The 25,258-nt window shown below is 50.6% G+C and overlaps 1 long non-coding RNA gene and 1 other non-coding gene across 2 annotated transcripts; both read right to left on the bottom strand.

Moving 5' to 3' along the window:
* Positions 1-11,755: 11,755 nt before the first annotated feature.
* On the bottom strand, positions 11,756-14,963 carry LOC103350983 (uncharacterized). The gene is made up of 3 exons (XR_007909898.2): positions 14,445-14,963; positions 13,524-13,608; positions 11,756-12,033 (listed from the first exon to the last, which is right to left on the bottom strand). It is a non-coding gene; the product is annotated as an uncharacterized lncRNA (long non-coding RNA).
* MIR205 (microRNA mir-205) lies at positions 12,013-12,071 on the bottom strand. Its single transcript, NR_162578.1, has one exon. It is a non-coding gene; the product is annotated as a microRNA mir-205 (primary transcript).
* Positions 14,964-25,258: the final 10,295 nt, after the last annotated feature.

Raw genomic sequence — 25,258 nt, 5'->3', positions numbered from 1 at the left:
ATGGGATGCCGGCACCGCAGGCAGAGGATTAGCCAAGTGAGCCACGACGCCAGCCCCCCAAAATCCAAGATTTTATATGGTGCTGTGAGCCTAGTAAGTAGAATTCTTAAGTATGAGTGCTGAATGTTTTCAACACCAGAGCCCAGCTCCCGGTGAGCCACTGGGGGAACACGTTTCTCACCCCCCAACAACTCTGCATGTGTAGGATTCCTGTTTTCCACAGGGAAATACTGCAGCTGAGGGGCATATCAAGAGTCCCACTGAGTTACAAACTACCACTGCATAGACACTTTGCCCTCCTGTGCCGAGTCCAGCAGGCAAGAAGAGGTGTCCCAATTTTGACTGGGGTGATTTGCCCTAGTCGGCAGGAGATGACAGGGCCACTATTACTCACTAGAAGGAAGGGTGTGGGAAATAGGGTTGGCACTGGGGCATCCACTTGGGCATCTGTTGGTGTTAGTTGTAGTTCCTAAGCCAAGTGCAGTAGTGGGGGCTGACGCTCCTCCCATTCATTAGAGTCCTGGAGGAACTGCTCACAGGGCTTTGGGGGAGGACATGGCGCTAAGTGACACAAGAGGAGAACTGTGGAGTATGCTACCACGTGCTGCCCAGATCCACTGCCCCAGGACTGGGAACCAATTCTTCTGGCTGCTCTCAGGGTGCTGCTGGGAGGTGGCCCTCAGCTCAGCCTTTTGGAGGGACTGCCTGAGTTTGAGAAAATGGCCTTATCTAATGTCAAGCCTCTTTCGAGGGACAGTCCACATGCAATGACTTATTGTGGGGGGTACTATTCACCCCCAAGTCAGGATAACACTGAAAGGCCATCCAAGTTCCAGAACTTTCTATGGGTCTGTGGTTTTCTGTTAGACCTGAATTACGTCTCAACGTCGTCTTCTATGAGTGTTGATTCCGTGAGCCATCCTTTAGTGGTGTCTGTGTCTCATAGTTGGCTTACTGGCAAACTCTACTGCAACACCTATGCTGCAGATTGAACTCCTGTTACCATGCTAGGAATACCCCCTGTCCACCATCGCATTCCCATCTGCCTGTGCCAGTCAGTGGGCAAAAACTTTCCTTCAGTGCTATGGCTCAACCTGTGTCTTCAGGCCTTGCTCAAAATGCTATCGCTCAGGAAGTTCCCACGATTAGCCTGTCTCTGTCCTGATCCAGGTTGAAATGGTGGATCTCGAGCCCCTTCTTCTCCAGTTCTGCACTCTCTGTCATTGCGTTTGTCCTGTTGCAATGCAGTGGCTATTTATGAGTTTAAATCTCTCCCTCCTTGTTAAACTCGTATTAGGCATGGGAAACCTTTTCTCTGCCAAGGCCCATTGTGGATATTTATAACATCATTCACAAAATTATCAGCCTAAAGATTAGCCTGCTATTAATTTTTGAAATTCAGGTCTTGCCTGTGGTTGCATTGGCAGGGCCAGACCAAGTGATTGTGTGGTCCACAGGCTGGGTGTTCTCCACCCCTGCTAGCTGGTGAGGCCAGACCCATGTCATTGTCTTCTTTCCAGCACTGAGACCTAACACCATGCCTGGTTTCTCTGAGGATCTCAGTCTGTATTTGTTGCAGAATAAAATGCAAGTGATTTTTACTGTTGGGAAAACAGGCAGGTACTCCAAGCAGGGTTGTCGTCATTGTCTAACGTCATTGTCTAATTATTCTTGGGTGTGTCTGTGTCTATCCAACTTAACAGCAACCTTCCAGACCTTGCTAAGGAGGGGGAGTTTTCATTTAATGTTATTCTTTTGTCTTTCTTTTTTAAAAATTAATAAATAATTTTCATTTTTTAAAGGAAGAGGGACAGAGTCAGAGAGACAGATTGCTACCTGCTGATTCACTCCCCTAATCCTCCCCCCTCCCCCCAAAACAGACAGGGTTGGGCCAAGCTGAAGCCAGGAGCTTTGGATCAATCCGGGTCTCCCATGTCAGTGGCAGGGGCCCAAGTACCTGAGGCAATATTTACTGCCTTCCAGGGTGCAATAACAGGAAGCTGGATAGGGAGTGAAGGGGCTGAAAAGTCAATCAGGCACTCCAGTATGGGATGCCAGTGTCCCTAGCAGCACCCCAACTACTGTGCCCAGTGCTTGCCCTTACTGTTCTGTCCTTCTAAAGAGCCTGAAGGTTTAATGTTCTCTTCCTTTTTCAGTTGGAACTTGGTCATCACTAAGGAACTCACTGCCACGTGAGTGTAGAACAGCCCGACTTGCCCCCAGGTAAAATTGCGAAGTAGCAAACATTTATCTTCAGTTCTTTACCATCTCTTTTCTATAGTCTTTCCCTACTCCTGGCATCCCATTACCTTTGCTATTTCATTCGCCTCATAAAAGTTAGCTGCAGGAAAAGGACCGATGTGGTCATTTATAGCTTGATATAGCCTTAAGTTGGCCAGTACGCATCTCTGCCTGGAGTACTTGCATTTTAGCCCTCGTTTTTGAATCAGGAACAAAAGCCTCCACAGAAAGCCCAAGGAACTCTGGGCCTCTCCTCTGAGCACCTATTTTTGTTTCAATTGCAAAATTCAATAAGTAGTATAATTATTTGATTACTGTCCATTTCTTCCTTATAATAGTCAAAGAAAACAGGGACCTTTTTTTTTTTTTTTTTTTTTTAATCAGAATGGCAGACAGAGAAAGATCTTCTATCCATTAGTTCACTGCTCAAATGCCTACAATAGCAGGAGCTTGCCAAGGCCAAAGTCTGGAGCCAGGAACTCAATCCAGGTCTCCCATGCAGGAGGCAGAGATCCAGGAACTTAAGTCATCACCTGCTGCCTCCCAGAGTGTGTATTAACAGGCAGCTGGAATCAGAAGCGGAGCCAAGCCTGGAACCCAGGCACTCCAATATGCCTGATGGGCATCCCAAGCAGTGTATTAGCCACGTGTAAATGCCTGGTCCTTTGTTTTAGTTTTGGTTGTTCATGCTAAATCTCAACACCCTGTATAGTGTGTAGCACACTGTAATTTATAAATGATGGTGAATATAAATCTATAGTTATGTCCCTGCAACTATGAATGTATTTCTAAACAACTGCTGCATTGTTGGGAGAGTATTTCAGGGGTAGGAAAAGAAGCTTCACCGTGTTTTCCCGCTGGGTTTGTGGCAGGGGCCTTCACTGTCACTCTACTGTTACTGACCCTGGCTGGCCCTGTGACCAGTGGCTCGGGGAAGGGCAAGGGAAGGGATGGGACAGACTGAAGTATGAGGAGCGCGGGTAGCGCAGGTGGCCGTGGGAAGAGAGCAGAAGCTGGGAATGTTAGTGGGGTGAAGGAAAAGTGTTGCAGATGTGGGGTGCTGTACTTGGGGAGTACCTTAGACACCTCCTGGCTCAAGAACCTGAGCTATACAGAACCTGGGTACTGAAGCAAGGCCCCTGGATTTGTTTCCTGGGGCTGCCATACGAAGGGCCACACTGGATGACCAAAGCCACAGAAATGTGTTTTCTCACAGTTCTGGAGGTGTTGGTGGGTTTGGTTTCTTCTGAGGCCTCGCTTGCTACTATAGATGCCGTCCTCTCCCTGGGTCTGCACACAGCGTCCTTCTGTGTGTCTGCGTCCTGATCTCTTCTTGTGAGGAGGCCAGTCTTACTGGATTAGGACTCGCCAGAGTGACCTCCACTCAGTGACTTCTTTAAAGGCCTTGCTTCCAACTGTAGTTCCATTCTGAGCTACTGGGGCTTAGGATATCAGCATAGCAATTTGGAGAGGATACAGTGCAACCTATGACAGTCACTGGTGCACAGGGAGATGGGAGGCAGGATATATACCCCACGGGTAAAATGTGCTGTGTTTAGATCCAGGCAGGCTTGGTTTGGAATTCTGACTTTAAAATCCCACGACCATTTCTTTAATGTACCTTAGTTTCCTCTTCTAAATGCAAACAAAAATAATCATGGCAACGGTCCTGCTACATAGACAAGGCGTGGCAGATACAAAGTGTGGACCTAGTGTGTGCTGAGAAACTGCCAGTAGTGTGGCTTCTGTTTTTTTACTGCCATTACCATTGTTGTCTGAATTAGTTTCCTCTTCCATCAGCCAGGGCTAGCTGAAATGCCCACCCACCTCTGAGAGCTGTGATGAGGGTGGCATGAGTTGGCACGTGGTGAAGGCCCTGGGTATTGTCTGGCACAGGGCAAGAGCTCAGAAAATATTAGTGTGGTCCCAATGCTCATGGGACAAGAACCCATTTTTCCAGCACTGCCTCTCCCTGTATCCTACTGACTAGATGTCATGTTGTAAATCTGCCTCTGTACTTAATACGAGGCGACTGTTCTGGCTGGGGAGTTTTAAACAGAAAAGCCACCTGTTTTGTAGGAGCTTATATTTCAATGATTAAAACCCGAAATGAAACAACACAGGAGAACGCACAATGGATAAAATTATTCAACTCAAGGGCGGTGAGGTCTGTGTTCTGAATCCTAAGAAAGAAGTGCTCAGGTTCAAGGTGGGTGATTAGCTGTTTGATACCTTGTCAGGCTTTGACAAGCTCTCTCTTTTTTTTTTTTTTTTATACACATCTCACTATGTCTTGTGTAATTAAGAAATGGTACTGAGTTCTTGTCATCCACCATTAAGGACGAGTCACAGATAGTTTCGTAACATCTGCTTCTTGCAACCTTCTAATTATCCATAAAAATCTGACAGAGGGACCTGACAGTTTATCCGGAACATATCCAGAATATGAATACAAAATAGGGTGCTCAGCTTCTGGATCCGGAGTGGTGGTATGAAACAGGTCCTCTGTAACCTCGTATTTTGCATGCAGCTGTGGTGCCTGTTTCAATCAGAGTCAAGTGCTCCTCTTCTCAATAAAGACTCAATTTTGCAAAGCATCTTTTGACAAAATGAATGTGGGTCAGGAATACACTAATGGTGCTGTGTCAGAATCTGCTGTCAGTTGCCGTGCTTTTACTGTCTTAAAACTCATCCAGACATGATTACTCTCTTCCTTTATCCAAAGGCTGTGAGTTATCCATGCCCCAGTAGGAAGGACTGGAGGACTCCTGCCTGGGCCAGGTGCTTGCCTCTACCAAGGCCAACTTTCAGCCTCCGATTGCTTGTTTCTTGCCGTGGGTGCCTTTTTTGTCCACCAGCCTGCCTGGTTTTCTGATTCATTAACCCACCTGGATTCTGGGAACTGCATCTCCCCAAACCCCTGTATTGTGGATTTAGTCTGCTGAACTGTACCTTTTCTGACTTTTCTTCATTTGGTCCATCTTGCATCATTGTAACCAAATACCAGAGACTGGGTACTTTATAAAGAGAAGAGGATTGTTTAGCCCAGGGTTTTAGAGGTTCAGAGTCCATGCTTGAACAGCCCCATTGGTTTGGCCTTTGGTGAGGGCCTTCTGGCTATGGCACAATGTGGCCGATGGTATCCTGGTGCCATGATGGGAACCAGTGTGAGGACTGGTGATCACATGGAGAGACAGGAAGCAAGAGAGGGAGCAAGACGAGATGCCAGAGAGCGCTGACCCACTGCACTTGGCCAGCATTAATCCACCGCGAGGATGATGCCGCCATGCCTGACCACCTTTCACCGAGTTGCACCTGTTAAAGCTTCTGCCATCTTAACCCTGCCATACTGGGCACCAGGCTTCCGGCACACGAACCTTTGGGGAGACACACTCCAAACGTGCATCTCAAAACCCCAGCAGTCACAGTGTCTTTCCACCGGCACTTCCCACATTTCTTTGGACCCATGCACGATTTGTTTATTTTGCCTTTTGGTTCTGAATCCACAGATGCCTGTCTGACCATTGGGCGTTAGGCCCCTACTTTGTTGAGGCCTGATCCTTTTGTGTCTTGCAATCTCCTCATGGTTAAGCCCACACAGCTTTGGCTCAATGACCTTGCCCTGTTGTCTTTCATTTTCTCTGCATTGTAGGGGAGAAAAGAAAAAAGAAAAAACTCTCCCTCTACCTTCTTAGTTTCTGTGGCTGGAGCCCACAAATACAACTGATAGAAGTCAGATTAACAGGAGAAAAAATAACACCCAAATTTAATGAAACAGGCACGCAAGGGGGTTCACATAGAAATGTGACTGAAGGATGAAGTTAGAATTTGAGGCTTGCACACTATCTTATCAAATGGGGAAAAGGTTAGAAAGGAGACTAAGGCCAGTGTTGTGGTACAGCAGATAAGCCACCGTCTGCAAGGCCAGCATCCCGTGTGTGTGCAGGTTTGTGTCCCAGCTGCTCCACTTCCAATCCAGCTCTCTGCAAATGGCCTGGGGAAAGCAGTGGAGGATGGCCCAAGTGTTTGGGCCCCTGCACTCACATGGAAGACCTGGAAGAAGTTATTGGCTTCGGCCTGGTCCAGTTGACTATTGTGGCCAGGGAGTGAACCAGCAGATGGAAAACCTCTCTGTCTGTCTGTCTTTCTGACTCTTTCTGTAACGCTGCCTTTTAAATACATAAAATAAATCTTTAAAAAAGAAAAAGAGAAGAGACTAAACAAAGGAGGAGGAGTTGTGAGGTGGGGGTAAGCTATGGGAAGGTGACTAGGAAATGTATGGGAGGTGAGTGTTGTTTTGTAAGGTTTGTAACAGAGACGAGACCTCTCGGGTGGTCATCGGTGACTCCAGAATAGTTCTCTGTGGGGTACAGGAGGGGAAGACACATTTACAAAGGAAAATTTATGTTGCCTTTACAAAGGGAAATTTACACTTTATTTTAGATGGTAAAGGGGAGGGAGGAAGATCTTTTCCTGGGTCTGCTATTCCTCAGCAACCTTCAACTCAAAATAATCCTTGTGCCAACGTGGCCTATTCAGAGTGGGGTGTTCTGTACCTCAGGTGATGGTGGTCACTGACACCGTAAGTAGGAGTGTCAATTGTTAAATCAACAACAGGGGTCACTGTGTACTTACTCCCCACTTACTGTCCTTAATGTGTTGTATTATGCAAATTAATGGTAAAACTAGTATTCAAACAGTACTTTAGGGGCCAGCGCTGTGGTACAGTATGTTAATCCTCCACCTGCAGCGCCAGCCTCCCATATGGGTGCCGCTGCTGCAGCCTCCGCGTGGGGCCAGCGTTGGCTGCTCTTGGCTTTATTCGACTTTCTCGTGCACTCAACGTCTTCTCTTTTTCTAGTTCTTCACCGGTTTCTTTTCTACCTGACCCCAGAATCATAGAGTGAAAATTTGAAATGGTGCCAATCCCAGGAAGATTGGTATTTATTTTTGATTTATGCCATGCCTATTTTGAAAAAGAAACGCCCTCAGGGCTCCTGTAGAATGACAGGGACACTGAATGCAAAGCCGAAAGTTGAAAACTCACCTGCTACCAGGTTGCTGGGAGGAGGAGCTGATTGCCCTAGGAGCTGAAGCTGATGTAGTTATGCCTAAGTTGCACGGCAAATGTAATGCTGGGTTTGCAGCAGCAAAGGTGTGTGTGTACATGGTTGCACATGGTTGCTTTTTGTGGGAGATTGGACAGTAGACAGTGTCTCAGAGACGCTTCTACTTGATACTGAGCTTGTCATCATGAATAATGCTTTGAGTACGTAGGCTCTGCTAGGCTATTGCTAACCCCTATCCATGCATTGTCTTATGTCTTTTTTTTTTTACTTGAAACAAAGAGGGATAGTAAGATCTTCCATCTGCTGGTTCACTCCTCCAAAGGCCCTAATGGCCAGGCTGAAGCCAGGAGCCTGAAACTCCATTTCCGTCTCTCATGTGGGTGTCAGGAGTCCATGTATTTGAGCCATCATCTGCTGCTTTCCCAGGTGCATTAGCAGGGAGCCGGATCAGAAGTGGAGCGTCTGGGGCTCAAACCAACACCTAATATCGGATGCCAATGTCACGGGCAGTGGCTTAACCCACTGTGCCACGACTCTAGCCTGCATTCTCTTATCTAATTCTCACACCTACATTAAAAGAGAGGATAGAGTAGTGCTGCCAAGTGTGATCTAGTTTGCATCTCAGCTCTGCCATTCCGAAGCTGTGTGACCTTGGGCAAGTCCTTTACCCTTTGTTATCCATAAAACTGAACTATCAGTCATTTCTTGCAGTGCCTGGGAGCACTGATGGCTTAATACACACACCGCATGCGGTGCCTGGCTCCAAGTAAGTGCTGCCATTTGTATCATCATTTCTGTTTGACAGATATGGAAACTGAGTCTTAGGTTAAGTAGCTGGCCCAGAGTCCTGTGCCAGATCAAATCGTCACCAAATCTGATTTGACATACCCCCCCTCTTAGCCCCTCACACACTCTCTTGGGAACTTGAGGCTGCTTCTTGGGTGCAGTAGGGAACTCCCCAGTGTTACCTCTGAGCACCTGGAGATGGATCAACTTTGATGGGATCTTCTTGTACAGGGGCCATCTTCAGGGGAACTTCTCCCAGCAGCTCAGCTTGGTAAAGTCCTCTGGGACAGTATCTAATTACAGTGAAATCTCAGCAAAGTTTAAATCTCGAGGGAGCTGTAAATCTATGTATTCTCTTTGTATTTATTCCTAGCTACTATTCTCTTCACAAGTGCAGTCGAACGCAGCAGAAATTTAGGTCAGGGTCTACCCAGAAGTCCACCTCAATATCACATTCCCAAGGGAGAAGCTTGCCTAGTGATTTCCTATGGTCTCAGTATGTATCGCCGGTCTCTAAGCTGTGGGTATGATGCTCCATGGGTGCAGTTCCCCTACTGCCCACCAGGTGTCCCACCCGTCCCTGCTATCTGACAGGCAGCAGGCAAATGGGTTTCGCCCTCCGAAGGGGAAGGGGCGTTGAAGGCGTGGAGGGGTTCTGGGGGGAGGAGAGGGGCGCCTGCCTGGGATGAGACCTCCAGATGCTGTTTCTTGCCTCTCGACGCAGGGGATTTTTCGCGTTGTTTTCCTTTGATGCATAGCTGTCTCTCTCTAGAAAGCCTGCTCCAGTCCCTGCAATTGAGGACGCTTTTATTTCTGCGAGGAACTGGTATCTGGCCAGGGCTTTTCATCTCCCAGCTTGAGGTGGGGGCTGCCATCTGCATCCCGCTCCTTTGCCCAAGAGCTCCCGGCAGCTTGCTCCTTCCAGGGTCTGACACAAAGAGGGAAAAGGCAGGGCCTGTCATTCCTGCCCCGTTGCCTTCCTGGGAGCCCAAAGACCGGTGTGACTGTGGCACTAGCCAGCCCTCCTGGAAATCTTATCCTGATTCAGACACCAAGTATCTTTTGCCTCTCCTGGTGGAACAGCAAGGGAATTTGGCTCCACTGAGAGCGCGTTAGTGACTGGAGCACATTAAATCCCCAAATAAGCCCCTCCTCCTTTGGAGGTGGTTGTCCCCTGCCTGGCACTGGCCGTGCCTTCCAACCCCCCTTCCTTCCTCCTTTCCTTTGGAAGACCGCACAGAGGCTGGGGAGGCGGGGGTCAGGACGAGGAGACGCAGGGGCTCGGAAGCCATGTGGACTTTCCCTTAGTCAGTGCCGTGTGCTGGGGCTCCCTGGAGTGCCTGCCCAGCCCCACAGACCCGGGACGGTCGAGGCAGACCTGCTGAATCTGGATGCACACAGGGCTGTGTGCAGCGTGCAAGCTGGAGCTCTGGCTGTGGGTTGTTCTTTGATGGAAGCATCACTCAGGCTCTGCTGAGGATTGCCTTCATTTAGCACTGGCTTTAGGGGCTTCCGTGTGGGCTCTTTCTTCCACACAGGACCTTAACAACAAAGAGCAGATCACAGTCCCCACTGCCTCATCACATGCATGGCTTTTAATATTCAGAGAGCCTTTGCCAATACACATTTTCTCGTGCGCTGGGAAAGCGGAGCCTGGATGCGATGTATTATTGATAGGATTGTAATTTACTCCTCTTGGGTTGTATCTACAGTGTATACCATTAGCACAAAATATTAAATTACCACTGGTTGTATATATTTGTCTATTCAGGTTTGGTTCAATGATATTTGCCTTTTGCCTTGATAACAGATTGAGAATAAAGAAAGCAGGGGAATGTTATATTTTTGTTGCTGTTGCAAAGGAATGTTGATTAAGCCATTTCCTCTGTGTTGTGTTTTTGGTGACCCACGCTTTGCAGTGAAGCTAGGAGACATAAAGGAGAGGGGCTTGGCCAGGGAGGGTGGACAGGCAGCCGCCCCCACCCCCGCTCCAGCGCTCGGCACACAGCAGCTTCCCTGGCTAGCTGCCCTGGCCCGGCTCAGGCTTTTCTCTTCTGCGCTGCACTGGTGGCAGGAACTGCGCAGTTTGGCCCTCAGTGCTGGAAACATGGAGCCCTGTGTTTCCACAATGAAGACAGCAGTGGAGCGGGGTTTGGGGCTCAGGGAGTACCCAGGAGTGCAGGGGTGGAACCTCTCGGGGTCACAGCGTTATGCCCAGGATAGTCACCATTTTTGGCTGGTTTGGTTCCTGTCCCCACCTGAGCCGGGTGACCCACACATACACAAGCCCGCAGCTTCCCTTCCAAACAGTCCAGGTCACAGGGGGCTCCAGACAAGATGCAAGCAAAAGGCCGCATTGCATCTGGGGCATTGCTTTGTGGTATGACCTCGGGGCTTCTTTCCAAACCTTGAAGAGGAGGGAATTCATGGCTAATGAGCTCAGGACCCTGACGCCGCCCCCCACCCCCACCAGCTAGGATTCGCTGCAGAATGTTTAGGAGTAAACACAATTACGAAACTGCTGTGTCTTGGCCTCCTCCTCCTCCTGTAGCCTGAAGCCTCAGAATGAAGGAGTGGGCGTGACAGGGACAAGGTTTAAAATCAGGATAAGTGGAAGCAGGGAGGGACTGGCTCTGGTCACTCTGAGGGCTCTGGAACCCTAGGGCTGATTCCAGGGAGACGCAGGGGGAGGGGAAGGGGCCCATCCCTCCTCAGAAGTCACTGCTCAGGGGCTCAGGGGCCAAGTGACAGGTGTCCAGGTGCAAAGCTGGACTCCCCTTTGTAGTGTGCATGTAAGAAAAACAGCAGCTCAGCGGTGAGGGCCGGTGGCTCCTGCTGCCCGGGGCACGTTCTGTAGGTGAAACCGGTTTTGCTGAGGACTTGCCACAGCTTGGCTTTGTTCCCAGCTTGCCTCTTTGGTCTGAAGGGCTCCTTTAGAGAAACCCTTTCCCGGAGCATGGGGGCAGTCCTAGGCTGGACTCTCCCTGGACATGGGGGCCCTGCGCAGTCCTACAGCTTCTCCTCCTCTACAGGAGAGATTGTGGGGTTTAAAGAAAAAGAAAAAAACAAAACCCAATCACACAGGATTGTAAAGGCAATGAAATCAGTGCAGAATCTATCAAAGCAAATCATAGACCCTGACAGCTGAGAACTATTATTTGTTTTTTTCCTCCCAGATTTCTACACAGCCTGGTGTTTGAAGCATATGTCTTGGGGAGAGGAGGCCCATATAAAGGCAATTACAATCGGTGAATGATTAATGCTAGATCTGACATTTTTATGTGTCAAATATGTTTAACTGCATTAACCTTTGCAGAATTTACACCCAGACTGTGAGATATATCTTGTACAGCATCTGAAATATCTGCAATCGGACTTCACTTAAATCTTATTTACATTTACTGTATTACAATATAGATGGGTTTTTTAAAAGTCTTAATAGAGTTTTTTATCCTATTCTGCAAGTCCTGCAGGGGTAGTGAGGCCAGCAGGGATCCTTGCTGATTGCAAATAGAGCCCGGGCCCCCTGCCTGGGGACCCCAGGAGAGAGGAAGCCAGCGTGGATTCTTCAAACTCATGGCTCAGATTTTGTCCAAAGGGGAGGTGGCTGAGAAGGCCAGGGAGCCCGCGGCATTGGACAGCATGAACCACACAGGCAGGGAGGCTCGGCAGGCGACAGGCGATTTTAATTTTGCTAAGTTACAGAGAACACATTTCCACGGCGTCAAATGTAGAAAAGATAAGGCGGTTCCCTTCTGCAGTGCCTTTTCCAGCCTGCCAGTGCCCATCCTCTCTGCCCAGGGACGTGTGCTCCAGATGTCTCCTTGAGGGCCCACGTTTCTCCTCCTAAGGCCGAGGGACTCTTGCTGCTGCTTCTGCTGCAGGGCACTGTGGTCGTCGCCAGCTCCATGCCTCCTGAACTTCACTCCACTGAAATCTGGTTGGGTATGAGACAGACTCCGGTGGAATGAAGGACAAGAGAAGCGCATGGATGGTCGAGGGCTGCGGGTCAACCCCGGCCTGGTCGGAGGCCCTCAGCAGCCTTGAATCACAACCTTGGGGGATGCTGAGGTCCTGAGCCCTCCCCTGCGAGGGTCACATCCCCCAGGGAGGCCATGCAGAGCTGGCTGCCTAGGATACGCTAGCGTCCCTCCCACAGGGAGACAGTGCTGGGTGGTGGTGGAGAGGGGATGGGGACCTTTGGCGTTTTTCCCCAGACAAGCTCCTGTGACACCTTCTTTGCACCGACTCAGTTTGATGCTTTCCGTCATCTCCCTGAGCCCGTGTCCCACTGTGCGTGCCAGAACCGAGCCTGGGGTAGTTGGTCCTTCTTGGGGAAGGCAGGAGTTCCGCAGTTGCTTTAGCGCAATCCACTACTCCGAGGTGGTGGAATGCCAGAGTATGGGCGCTTTTCTCCAAAGGCCACCGTCCAAAGGCCACCAGCAGTACTTGGCAGGCAGCTTCCCAGTGTGAAATCAGGGGCTTGTTCTAACCTGATGGAAGGAGCTTAGAAAGGACCAGAACTCCTGGCTAGAGCTAGGACTGCGTGAACAGAGCCAGGGAAAACTCCTTGATCTCACTCCCGCAGGTCTGTGTAGGAGGGCCAGCCCCACATTCTTACCCAGGTGTGCCTGGAAATGGCACAGCTACAGTGTTGGGCACAGGGCACAGGACTGGCATTCAGCGGTCGGGCTAACCAGGGAGGAGGCAGACTACCCCAGAGCTCACTGTTCTTTCGGAAAAGAAGTGCCCAGGCACCAGTTGCTGCACTGGCCTTCTCCTCGTTGTGTTCAGACACGTCCTGCGGTTCAGGGTAAGCCCCATAAAAGGCTGTTGTCAGCACCAACATGCAGACCGGGTGGGTTAGGGCAGGTCCACCTTGTTGTTTGGAATCCTTTCTTCCTGGGGCTTGTTCTGACCCGACCGATGCGAGGAGGCAGAAGGGTGTGCAGTGGCTCCTCCTCCCACATCCAGCCCTCTGGGTATTGTCCTCTCGGGAAAAGGCCCCTCAGCCAGAGCTGGGTTTCTGGCTATTGCCTGCCCTTGGTTTGAATGTAAAGGATCTTTGTCAAGGTGAAGCACGGGGCTTGCTGGGAGGCAGAGGTCTGGTTCAGAGGGGAGGAGGAAGGGTTTATCCTCTCCTGCTCACCCTCCTTGCGGATCCCTGTGATTCGCAGTACTGAGAGGGAGAGGCATGCTGCCTGAGAATTATCTGGATGATGTAAGCCCCCAGCTCTGCCTTTCACCCATTTCCCATCCCAAAGGAAGAAAGCGACCAGTTTGCTGGCTTGGATAAATGAAGGCAGGAGGTGGTGGGAGGACACCGTTCTGGGAAGCAAAGTCTTTGCCTTCTCTTGGATTTCAGCTCAACTCTGCAGAAAAGGGGTCGATTCCTCTCCCTCCAGACCCTCCTTGCCCCACTCTTACCCTCCCAACATGTGTGATCCACCAGCTTCTTCAAGTGCTCCACTTGGAGTGTCCAGAGAGCCTCATTCCCAGTGAGCTCCTTACCCTGCAAGGTGGATACTCTGAGATGGCAGTGTCTGTTAGCGGCTTTGTTAACTAACAATGGCCACGCACGTGGGACGTGGCATTGATGTTAGAGAGCCTAGACAAGGCAGGGCCTCCGCTTGCCACGCTTCCTTGCCCCACAGATCTACAGGGGCAACAAGGGAGACACAAGACAGGACCAGTGAGAATCTCTTATCAGTCAGGAGACTCCACACCCAGAGTTCACAATTCTCCTGCCCACCGTGCCCCACCAACCTAATCCCCCAATGACTTTGGCTTGGCCACCTTCTGCATCAGGCTGGGTCAGAGAACAAACCCCACACACGTTTGACTACAGAGTAAGTTCACCCAGCGACTGCGCTCCTGCTGTCCAACAGCCCTCTGGACTTTGTACCAAATGTCTTCCTAATTAAACCAGCTTGAGCATGAGAATCAAAGAATAGAACCAGCTCCTGCATTTCCCACGACAGCTGCACCCTGAACCCAGGACTGTAAAGTCAGCCACTCCTGTTTGTCTAGTTGAAGAAATCCCCACAAAATGAGACAGAACTGTGATCCTGGCCATTGGCTGCCTAGCGTCCACCTTACCACACCAGTTCCAATTATCAGCAAGATTTACTGCCTGGGATCCCTGGAAATCCTCAGGAAAACACAGACGTGGCTGGGGATTTGGTTAAAATGCAGCAGGTGCAGCTCTCTGGCCTGGGAGGAAGTTGATGATTGACTTTCAGTGAAGAAAGCTTTCTCTGCTCTGCTCCGCCTGCACAGGAGCCTCCTGATTGAGCCACTTGGCTTTGGTTTCCCAAAGCCCCCCAAATCCAGAGATTTCCGACTCACCTGGAAGTATGAGTGTCTGCACCTTCAGATACCAGGGCCCAGCTTTGGATTTGATTCAAAATAAGAAAGCATTGCTGGTCATAAGATAATGCACAGCAAAGAGATGGCTGCAGAGTCACGTGGATGCGAGGAAGAGAACAGATTTCACATCTTGGGAGCGTCTTTTCCCTCTAAGGCTCGAGGACAGTGGAAATGAGAAACACTACACAGAGAGCCCAGTTCAGTAGGCAGGTGCAGAACAGAAATGGTGCCAGGGAGAGGTGGGGGCTGGTCCCGATTAGTTGATTTCTCCCTTTAATTTAGCAAAAAAAAAAAAAAAAAAAAAAAAAAAAGGACAGTGGAGTTGGAGGACGGGGAAGAAAAGTGGAAGTGGTTGAAACAGAGAGAGTTTGAGTGCAGCTGGAGATTCAGGTGAGTTTTTAGAACAGAGGTTGCTGACAGACAAGAAAGCAGAGAGAAACTGGTTCTTCTGAGGCGAAGGTGAGAGGGACTCAGCTCATTTCAAGGAGGTGGTGCTAGTTTCACTCTTTATTTATGCGCCTCTCCGCAGAGCCTCCGGTTACCTGCTGAGCCCAGCCAATGAGGAGAGGCCTGGCTGCTGGCTCCACCTCTCAGAACCCATAGCCCTGGGGGGCCGTGAATGGGGGAGCCTCTCTCTACCTGCAAACTTTACTTTCTTACTGTTCTGTAAGCACCAGGAAGTGGGGGAGGGGACCTGTCCTCCCAGGAATGGAGAGACGCTTAGGGCTACCTGAGCCTCACCTTGCAAAAACCTGGGAAGAGCCACAGGGGACTGCATGGAGCTTATCTGGGCTCAAGCAGGCTGTTCGTGGATGAGTGAGTGCGGGTGCATGGCTGTGCATTTGTGCATATACATGTGTGTGGGCAGCAGAACCAATGTGCTTCTGAGCTTTTAGCCATGATCTGGGTTCCTGTCTCTTCCAAAAGCACTCCCAGAGTGCAGCAGAACTTAGCCAGCACATCCAGGCTGGTCTGTAGGAAGAGGCCCTGGGGCGGGGCAGAGGCCCCGCTGGTGGCTTATCCTGGCATTTAGTACAGAGTGAGTTTGCCGTTTCCATTGTGAGAAGCAGTGATTTTTCTAATCCAAGAGACTTTGCAACCTGTTTTCCTTCCATTCCTTGGGATGGGGTGGGCCAGGAGGATGTACTGTGGGATAGGAAGTTGGGAAGAGACGAAAGAAACTGGGGGAGCAGCCTCACACTCTTTTAGGAGCAGTAAAGATGGTAGTCTAAGAAAGAACCCCTGGTTATTTCACCCTCTCTCCTGCTCCAGGGCGTCCCTCCCTTCCTGTCTTGCTCTCCCCACCCCCCAGTTCTCCCTCCCAGGTGCACACCTGGAGGGCAAGGGGAGTAGCCGGCCTCCAACTCTGAGCGCTTTGCCCCGCATCCTAGCCTGCTTTGCGTTTGTTCTCCAAGTAGATCTTCCAGTGTGCCCGAAAAGCTGATCTCTCCATTCCCCAAGGGAGGAAGGGGGTTGAGAGATCCACTCTACAAGGCATCCTGTAGACAGTCCTGTCCCACATCCCTTTGTAGAATCGAATCCCACTGGATCAACATCACCTTAGGAGGCAGCAAATCGGAGCCTCTTACCAAACAGACTGGGAAAACAGAAGTTTAAAAGTGAATTTCTGTCTTGAGCTACACTGCCAGGGTAGGGTCGAGATTCTGTTCCCCTTGGGTGTCCTGCTTCCCCGGTAAGGGCTTTTTAGAACAAGTGCTTGATGCTGCCCTCTCTGGTACTGGCGGGCTGGCCCTTTTCTGGTGTATTCCATACTCCTGGAGGAAGAAAGGGCTGTGTTGGGAAAAAGCCGTGCAACACATTCCCTGGGAGGAGGGCAGGGAGACTCCCTGGGGCAGCCTCCCGAGGCACAGGGACTCCTCCCCCAGCCCCAGAGCTCCCAGCTTCCCTGCCACCTGGACCTGGTTCCCCTCCATAGCCTCAGCTCACCCACTCCCCACGTAGCAGTGCAGGGCAGGAAATCAGGGTGGTTAGCCAAGATGACGCCCGTGTCCCTGCCCTGTGCCCACCTTCCTCCCCTCTCTTTCTTCCCCTTTGCCTTCTTTGTTGTCTTTCATACTTGCAATCACTCATTCACTGTCTGTCCCACTGCCTCCATCCATGGACCTCACCTCTGACCAGGTGAGTGAGAACTGTGTGTACCCTTGAGGAGCCCCTAACCTGGATTACGTCTACATGAGTAGACAAAAATAGGCCAGTGAGAAGATCCCTCAATCTCCCAAGAAGCGAGCTGTGTGCTTTAGTCTGTGACATTCAGGAAGGCCCCACATAGGATGGAGAGCATGCTGGCCTTTGGGGGTGACATCTGGACAGTGTGACACAGGAAGGCAGCGTGCTCCCAGTAAGCTGCTGTGGACATCAGCGCTCATGGCCTGGGATGGGGGCCGTGCCTCCTGGGCTGCCTGCAGACTGCAGTCTTCCCCATAAGCTCTCTGCTCATCCTGCCTCCCCAGGTAAGCTTTGTGACCAGAAGAGCCAGGACAGCCTCTCGCTGAGACATTTCTTAGTTAGGATCCAGGGCTAGAACCTGCTAGTTCTGCCGCTGGCCAGATTCTGTGCTTTGGCCCGGAGAAGGACTGCTTAGACGAGAGTGGGGAAGGTGTGGTTTAGCAGCAGAAAGTAATCTGGGATTTGAGCTTACACTAAGCTGCAGAGGACTGAGCAGTAAGATATGGTTGCCCAAACAACAAATTCTGTCTTTGGTTGCATTACTGGAAGTGAGAAACAGGAAACAAAGAAGGTGATAGTCCCAGTCTTCTCTGTCCTGGCCAGATTGTACCTGGTTTTTACATTCAGTTGTGGGCTTCACATTTTTTGAGGTCAATATAAATTTTTAAGTGGGAAAAAAGCAGACAGGATGGTGGATGGACTTGAATCTAAATTGTCTTTAGGGAGGGATTAAGAAACTGGGAATATTATGTCTCCAGGAGTATGAGGAGTGGAGGGAAGTGAATAGTGACAGTGATTTTCAAGAACATGACAGTGGGCCACTTACAGAGGTTGCTGTTAGTTCTGTGTGGCCCCACGGGGCAGAACTACCAGCCCCCTAGAGGTACCTTCCTAGAAGTGACCGCCGGGCTCACAGACAGACAACAGAAGACAGATGGTGATTCTGGAGTCAATAAAGAGGCCAGAGTCTCCATCCGAGGAGTAAGGTTAAGGGCCACACAGCAATTCAGTTCTGACCGCCAGACCGCGCATACTCCCACAGGAAGTGCAGAACACCTGTCTGAGCAGGTGGGCCCAAAACCCAGCCCAATAAAGCAAACCCAGACCCCTTCTTCTCACTTTGAGTGCACCTCTGTTCCTTCTCATTGTGTGCCTTTATATGACTCGCCCAGTGTAAGTGCTGTGTAGCTGGAGGTGGGATTTGGGTTGGTCTTCAATAGCTGAGCCTCTGTGGATTATTTCCTGAAGCCACACCCCCACCCTGCACCTGTGGTGCTGATCTGGGCAGACTTCTAGAATTCATCGTCCTGTAGTTCCAGAGTTCTTGTCTCTTGTGCTAGACTGTTTGTTTCCTGAAAGAAGGCCCTAGATTCCCAGCTCAGCTGCCTCCAGCCCCTGACAGATGTCCATCAACAGTTGCTGGATGGGTGGAGGTGAACGGTGGCCCTGTCGGGCAGGTTTGAGCCTCTGTGCCTCAGGAGACCTGGAGTCTGGGTTTGGGGCCTCCACCCCTTTCCCTGTCTGTGTTGTCTCTCCTCTCCAGAGTTTCAGGAGCTGCAACCTGGTGTTTTCCTGCTCTGGGGAGCCAACAGCTCCGTGCCCACTCTCTGCCCTCATTCCCAAGCTGGGGTTGCTTGCTGGGAATAGAGGGAGTGAGGCAGGCTGTAGCCCAGCCCGTTTGCATTCTCTCTCCCAGCACCTTCCTCCCTGGGCCTAACCTAGTCAGTCTTTCAGATGAGGACAAAACCCCTGGCCCATCCCCTACCCCCGCTGCTGAAGACAGAAGAGGGAGCCCAGGGCCATCACAGCAATGGAAAGTCAGGTCATTTTTCCTGTGGTGCTGTCACTCTGCCCATTTCCAACCTTTGACAGCTCCTATAAATTGCCACAAACAATCTCTCCGTGTTGCCCGCAGGCCTGGTAGGACTGGGGTCCATCTGGACTGAGAAAGCTTGTTTGAGAGTTCAGTTTTCTAAATTACTATCCAAGTACTACCCCCAGGAAAGCAGAGGGGCAGGGCTCGTAACGGGAGAGGCTTTGATAAGGTGGAGCAGTTCTTGTTATTAAACTGCAAGAGAGATCTAGGAAGACGGAGCCGGGGCCTCTGTGCCTTGAGTCCCTGACTTGTGGCTCTCATGGACTGGAAAGCTGTAACGTGTGGAGATGCAGAGCAGAGGCCGTGACGTGTGTTCATTCACAACTGCATGCGTGCACCAGCTACTGAGCACCTCTCCCCCGCCCCATGTGTCAAGTATTCTTCCAGGTGCTAGAGATCAAGAGGGACCGAAACCCAGCCTTGAACATAAAGACTTCACCACGGGCGCCTGGAGGGGGCCTGCTACTGAGCAATGACTGGCACTGCACTAGGGAGGAGTAAGTACAGCAGCTCCTGTAGTAGCTCTGTAGGAGGTGAGAGACAGGAGTCTCTATCCCTGCTTGTAATTCCAGAAGGCTTCCCAGAGGCAGCGCCACCCAGCTGAGCTCTGAAATGCAAGAGGAGAGAACTGTGCCAAGTAGAGAAAGAGAATTCAGTGCGGGGACTTCCATGGGGAAGTAAGGCTGAGCAGGGATGGGCAGGGTTGACTTCTTAAGTGAAAGATTTAAAGAAAAATTGCAGTCTCCACCCCCAGGCCACTGGTGTATCACCTGGGGGGTCTGCAGTGAAGGATGGGAAGGGGATTGAGGGAGCCCACCCTGCCTGGGAGGAAAAAATCTAAGCCAAATGCATTCTCATCAACATCTCTGCAAGGTGGCTCTAGGCAGGTGAGCAGGTTTGGCAATCTTTCTTGGCTGCCTCCTGTGTTTCTTTATATGTTTCATGAGATGCCAGTTAAAATTTGCTAAATAGAGAAGGAAGGTTGGCAAGAGGGTGGAGTTTTAATGGGGAGAAAATGACCAGCGAGCTGTTGGAAGGGGACAGGCAAGCTGTGAGGCCACCAGGCTGCCTCGCTCAGCACTGGGAAGGGCCCGTGTGTACATCATTCTGCGTGTGCATGTGTGTGTGTTTGCATACACATATGTGCATACAGCTAGTTTCAAGTTAATGAAGTGCCAGTGTGTTTTTGTCTGACTTGCCTGATAGTTGAAAGAGGGAGATTGAATGGGCAAAAGGTAGAAAGAGAGGGGGATGGTGGGTCCTTGCAAAACTTTTCTGTGGAAAGTTTCTAGCAAACACTCTCGGGAGGTATTCAGAAGGGAAACTGAGCCAGTTTATCGGGGGCTGTGAGCACAGTCTCTGCGTTCAGAACGCAGGAGCAGATGCCAGCTCACCCAGGAGAAGCCAGCTGCGGTGCTGAGTTAGCATTTCTGAGCGATCGAGCAGGAAAACAGGTGAGCGGACCTGTTGTGGCCCCGAGTGGGATAATCCCACAGTTTAATTGGCAGGAACACGCAGCGGGACTGAAGCAAATGGCTTGTAGGTGATGGGATCGCTACCTTCCGGGCTGGGAGAGACGCATGTGGCAGGCATTGGGGTTTGAGATATGGGACTGGGCGTAGGAGGAGGTGGGGCTGGGATTCTCTGTGCTGGGGAGAATGTATTGAGCATCATCTGAGATTCAATGGAGAGGGGCTGGAGAAGGGACTGTCACAGTCACTACTGAGCTTCAGGGACCAGGTACGGGCTCGAGACCTCTCAGGGTCACTGTGGGGAAGGCGGGCACCTTGGAGACAGCGACTTTTCCCATCATTGCTGATTGTGCCATGTGGTTCTTTTTTTTTCTTTTTCTTTTTTTTTTTTTTTTGACAGGCAGAGTGGACAGTGAGAGAGAGAGACAGAGAGAGAAAGGTCTTCCTTTGCCATTGGTTCACCATCCAATGCCCGCTGCGGCCGCTGATCCGATGGCAGGAGCCAGGTACTTATCCTGGTCTCCCATGGGGTGCAGGGCCCAAGCACTTGGGCCATCCTCCACTGCACTCCCTGGCCACAGCAGAGAGCTGGCCTGGAAGAGGGGCAACCGGGACAGAATCCGGCACCCCAACCAGGACTAGAACCCGGTGTGCCGGCGCCGCTAGGTGGAGGATTAGCCTAGTGAGCCGCGGTGCCGGCTGCCATGTGGTTCTCATGTGGACCCAATTTGATTTCCTCATCTGGAAAAGGGGCATCAAAGCGTGGTGTGGGAACATTCCAGAAAACCATGAAGCGCTTCTCAACGTGGCTCTGAACATTTATCACACGCGGGGTTCCAAGTTTGTGGACACAAGAGCTGCTAGCTGTCCCTGGCTTCTGGGTCCAGTGTTGGGAGCTGAGAACCTGCCTACCTCTCCCCAGCCCCACCCACAGGCACACGGACTGCAACTGCGTAAGAGCCACTTGTGAGTGTCTGCCAGCTGGTGGCCTGAACGTGGCCCTGGTGGGAGCACTCCGATCCTGGGACACGCCAGGGGCCTCCCGAACGCCACGCGTCAAGCACTTGCTAGCACCACTGCCTCCACTGTTTTCCACGTTGGCTGCGTGATGCGCCCAGGCTTGACACGCGCTGGCTTCCTCCCTGCCGGCTTTCTCCTCAGTGACACTCAGCACGTGGGGCTGGGGCTCATGTGCTGGTCCCAGAATCCGTATTCCCATCTCCCGGGGTTGCTTTCTGCTCCCCAGAGACGCTGGCTTTGTGTCTTCCAGGATATTCCGAGGAAGCTCTGCCCGATGCCGAGGCTTCTCCTCTCCCTGTCCTGTTGGGTGTCTGCTCAGACTCCGCCTGGGCTGGCAGGCGGGCAGGCTGCGCCTCCCTGCCCGCCCCAGTGTCTCTCTGACCATTGTTCTGCCAGGATTTCATCACAGTTTCCCTCCCTAATCCTCACCCCTCCCAGTTTTTACAGATGAGGTTAGGGAACTTGAATGAAGGAACACAACCAGTATGTGTTTGAATCTTCATTTGAGGAAAGCTGTTTCTGGCTCCTCAGGCCAGGACTTTGGTCACCTCACTTCCAGTGATACTTGGAGAATCTCAGCCATTTCCCTCCTCCCCATAGAACCTAGCACGCTGGCCTGCACAATGCCTGCTGGGTGCACTGAGCCCAGCCTCCCTCCCCTCAGTTACAAGGAGGTGGGGATGGATTAGGGCAGAATTACAGGCTGATGTCACTTCTGCAGGGTCAACCCTGTCAGTGGGGGAAGATCCCTGAATATTTAATCCCAGTAGACAAAGCCTAGTGGCCCCTTCAGGGAAGCCTCCAGTTTTCCTAAAGGCAGTTGGAAAGATTTCCACAGAGGCAAGGGATGTGTCCATTGACCGTCAGCAAAAGAACATTCTAGAATCTTCTTTCACTCAATTTGCAGTTACACAGTTGCACATGTCAGGCCTTCCAGACTTTACGCAAGCTCTCCTGCCTCTTGTTACTAGGATGGTCAAGAAGACCAACAGTTTAACATTCCCAGCAATCTTGAGGCCTGTGGTCCTTGTGAGAGTGGAGAGTGGACAAGTAAATAGGCTCTTTGGCAATGCATGGGAGATACATCTAAAAGTTTGCCTTGTAGTTTGTAACCACATGTCCCTGTGTCACCGTCACTTAAGAAAAAAATGTCGGAAGTAGAGAGTGGTAAGAATTTAAAAATGAGACTTTCCTATTTATTAGTAGACCTAGTGCTTAGTTTTGTTTGGCCTTGGAACTCTGAACTCAACCTTATTTTGAGGCCAGTGTGAAAGGAAGTGCGAGACGCCTTCCCACTCCTGTCTTTCCAGGAGCCACACGGATCCCAGGCACGTGGCGGCTGAGAGGCAGCCTCTGCCAGGTCCTCCCTTGAAAAACCAAGGGCCACCTGTGCCTTGTTTCCCATGAAGTTTCCGCCAGGACAACAGGAGGTGAAATTACAGGTTTACCTCTGGCCAACGTTTTGAAGAACTGCAGGATTCCTATTCTTTTCCAACTAAGCTCTGATGTGTGCAGGCTCCCTATAATTATGGTATAATTGAATTTAACTATAGGGGTAGAACTCGTTTTCAACCAACTCTCCTCAAATAATTTGTTGCTTATTGGAAAAAAAAAAAAAGGTGACTCTTGCTGGCTCCAGTGGCCTGTGTGTCCCTTCACCCTCCCTCCTTGAGAGAAGAGAAGCACTAGAATGAGCTCCAGCAGTGCAGTGGCTACATTTGAGTCACAGAACCTTCCAGAAAGTTCATTTTCTCTAAAAAGGCAATCCAGAGATGAGGCCCAGCCAGGGTCCCAAAGTGAAATGGCCCAGTGGGCCTCTCTCCTGTGGTTAGCAGACTATTCTAAATGTGTGACATTTGCAGACTAGGGGCTGTTGTCAACCTGGGCTGCGGCTCATGTTTCCTGGCTTGCGTGAGTTTTGTGTTAGGTACCATGGATGTAAATTAGGCAGTTTCACATAAAACTCTGGCTTTCAGGCTCCTCTCTGAAAAGGAAAACAAGAAAGAACCTGGCAATCCAGGGCCCTAGTTCTTCTTTCAGTACCACACTTTGCTGGACTTGAATCTCTATGGTCCTTTTCATGGAGGCAACCATTTTGCCATTTACCTTCCAGTCCTCTTCACTCACTGACATAGCCTTCTTGACTCTCTTGGCGTTTGGATTTGTACCGCTGGATCTCTCGCTTGATCTCTTCCCTCCTCACCCCCCATCTCTAGATAATGTGAACACATCTTCTACTGAAGTCAGCATGATGCAGTGCAGATTAAGGTCTTCTGAGTCAGAGAAATACCTGTAAACCCTGGCTGTGTTGCTCACAGCTGTGTTCTGATCACTGCACATCCGGGGGCTGCATAAGACCCTGCCAACATGCTGATAGGCACCCCGGTGCAATTCTTACCATAGGGTGGATGTGCAATCACCGTCAAGTTCCCCATGCTGTCATTCTGCCCCAAATGGAAGCGGAGAAATGATGCTGGTATCAGTCAGTATCACAGACTCCTTACACAGAAAAGCACCTGGAAGGACTTTGGCTTACGCCTCTGTCTTCAGCTTTGTGCCCCCACACAGGCGAGATGTAGAGATGTGAACCCACTTGCTCAAGGTCACTCAGTGAATAACAAATAAACCCAGGTGTCCTGGGCTCTCAGCCCAGTGCTCATTTCACTCACAGCAGCCTGCTAGTCCCACACAGATTCTTTCCAGAAGAATTGAAGATGGAGTGAGCGTGGGATTTCTGTTGCTTGGGGCTTGACAGAAAGGTTGCAGACAATGGGTGGTTTGAATATCTGGAAAAGAAGCACCAGGGAGTGACCCGACTCAGCACACCGTTGTTGCAAGATACAGCCTGGGAGTTAATAAGCTCTTTGCCTGTTTCGCTCTTTAACGAGGCAGTTTACCCAGTATGGGTCACCTGCCGTGTGGAGGTGACTGTGCAGTAGAGGTGTGCCGTCTAGGGCAGTCCCTTAATCCTCTCTGGCTTTAACCTGAAGTGAAAGAGAATGAAATAGCTGACCGAGGCTCATTTCCTTCCCACTACCAGGAGCCCTTATGGGCCATGTGGTCATCAGACGTGTGTCCTCACTTGGAAATAGCTCAAGGGATATGTGAAGTGGAGGCCTGGTAGAGTCCTGGGTAATATTACATCTTCTCACGAGGTGATTCAAACGCCCTGTGACCTGGGAATTAGGAGATCTGGATGCCAGACCCTACTCACTGCCAAGGATCAGTGTGGCCCTGGGCAAGGTTCTTCCCATCTGTGGATCCTGGTTTTCTCCTTTGTCAAGGAATGGGGCTGCAGAAGGTGGACTCCAAGTCACTCTCAACCCTGAGAGTCGTAGATGATTCTTAATATGGAACTTCAGCTTCTAAAAAGGTGTGGATAGACCGGGGGAGAAGCCAAAGCGGATTGCGATGGCTGCAGGGCAGAAGGACAATCTACCACGTCGAGATGGGCAGCGAGGGACTGGTCAGGGAACAGGACTCTGGGACATGTTCTTCACAACCCCTGGGAATCCCGGTGCACTCGACAAGTGCCAGGCTGACAGACTGATTGGCTGTGTACATAACAGGGTCACGTGGCCCATGGAAGTGGGTGATGGGCAGGGATGCAGGAAGCGAAGGGCTTGGTGATTCTGGTTTAAAAACTGAGCAGGTGGGTGTCACTCACTTACCTACCTCAGAGAGGCAGATGTGAAAAGATGGTGTGTGAGTCAGGGGTGATATTTTAACGAGGTTCATTCTTATGCAGTGGTTCTGGTCAGACTAGAGATGGAGAAGAGACGTGATGATAGATCCTTTCTTCATAACTGACTGACTGATTCCCAACAAGGTGTTTAATATAACTCTCTGAGTTTCCATGTTGGTGTTTCCTGAGGATGACCTATATCTGTCCTCTCAGTATATCCAAATTTTTGGATAGAAAGATTTTAGCCAGAAACAATGAGTGGATATTGATTTTTTTGACATGTTACTCTGGCTTGGTTTAGGACCACCAATGAAATGGAGCTCAGGGTTTTTCTTGCCGCCTGTAGAACTCTAGGAGTTGCCTGCTACTTCAGGAAACTAGAAAAAATCATGGGAGGACAGAGTCAATCTGGAGTTGGGCTGGGCTGCATTGGGTCAGCCATGGTTCTGCTAGGAGGGATTGCATCCCAGGCCGCACCCTCCTTTGCTTTCTTGCGGCTGTAATTCCCATTGCTCCTCTATGGATGCTATTGATAGCATCACTGGTTTTTCTG

This window comes from Oryctolagus cuniculus, chromosome 13 (assembly GCF_964237555.1).
Source record: "Oryctolagus cuniculus chromosome 13, mOryCun1.1, whole genome shotgun sequence".
Classification (NCBI taxonomy): Eukaryota; Metazoa; Chordata; class Mammalia; order Lagomorpha; family Leporidae; genus Oryctolagus; species Oryctolagus cuniculus.
Note: the sequence above shows the minus strand (reverse complement) of the source record. Positions and strands in the feature narration are given on the sequence as shown.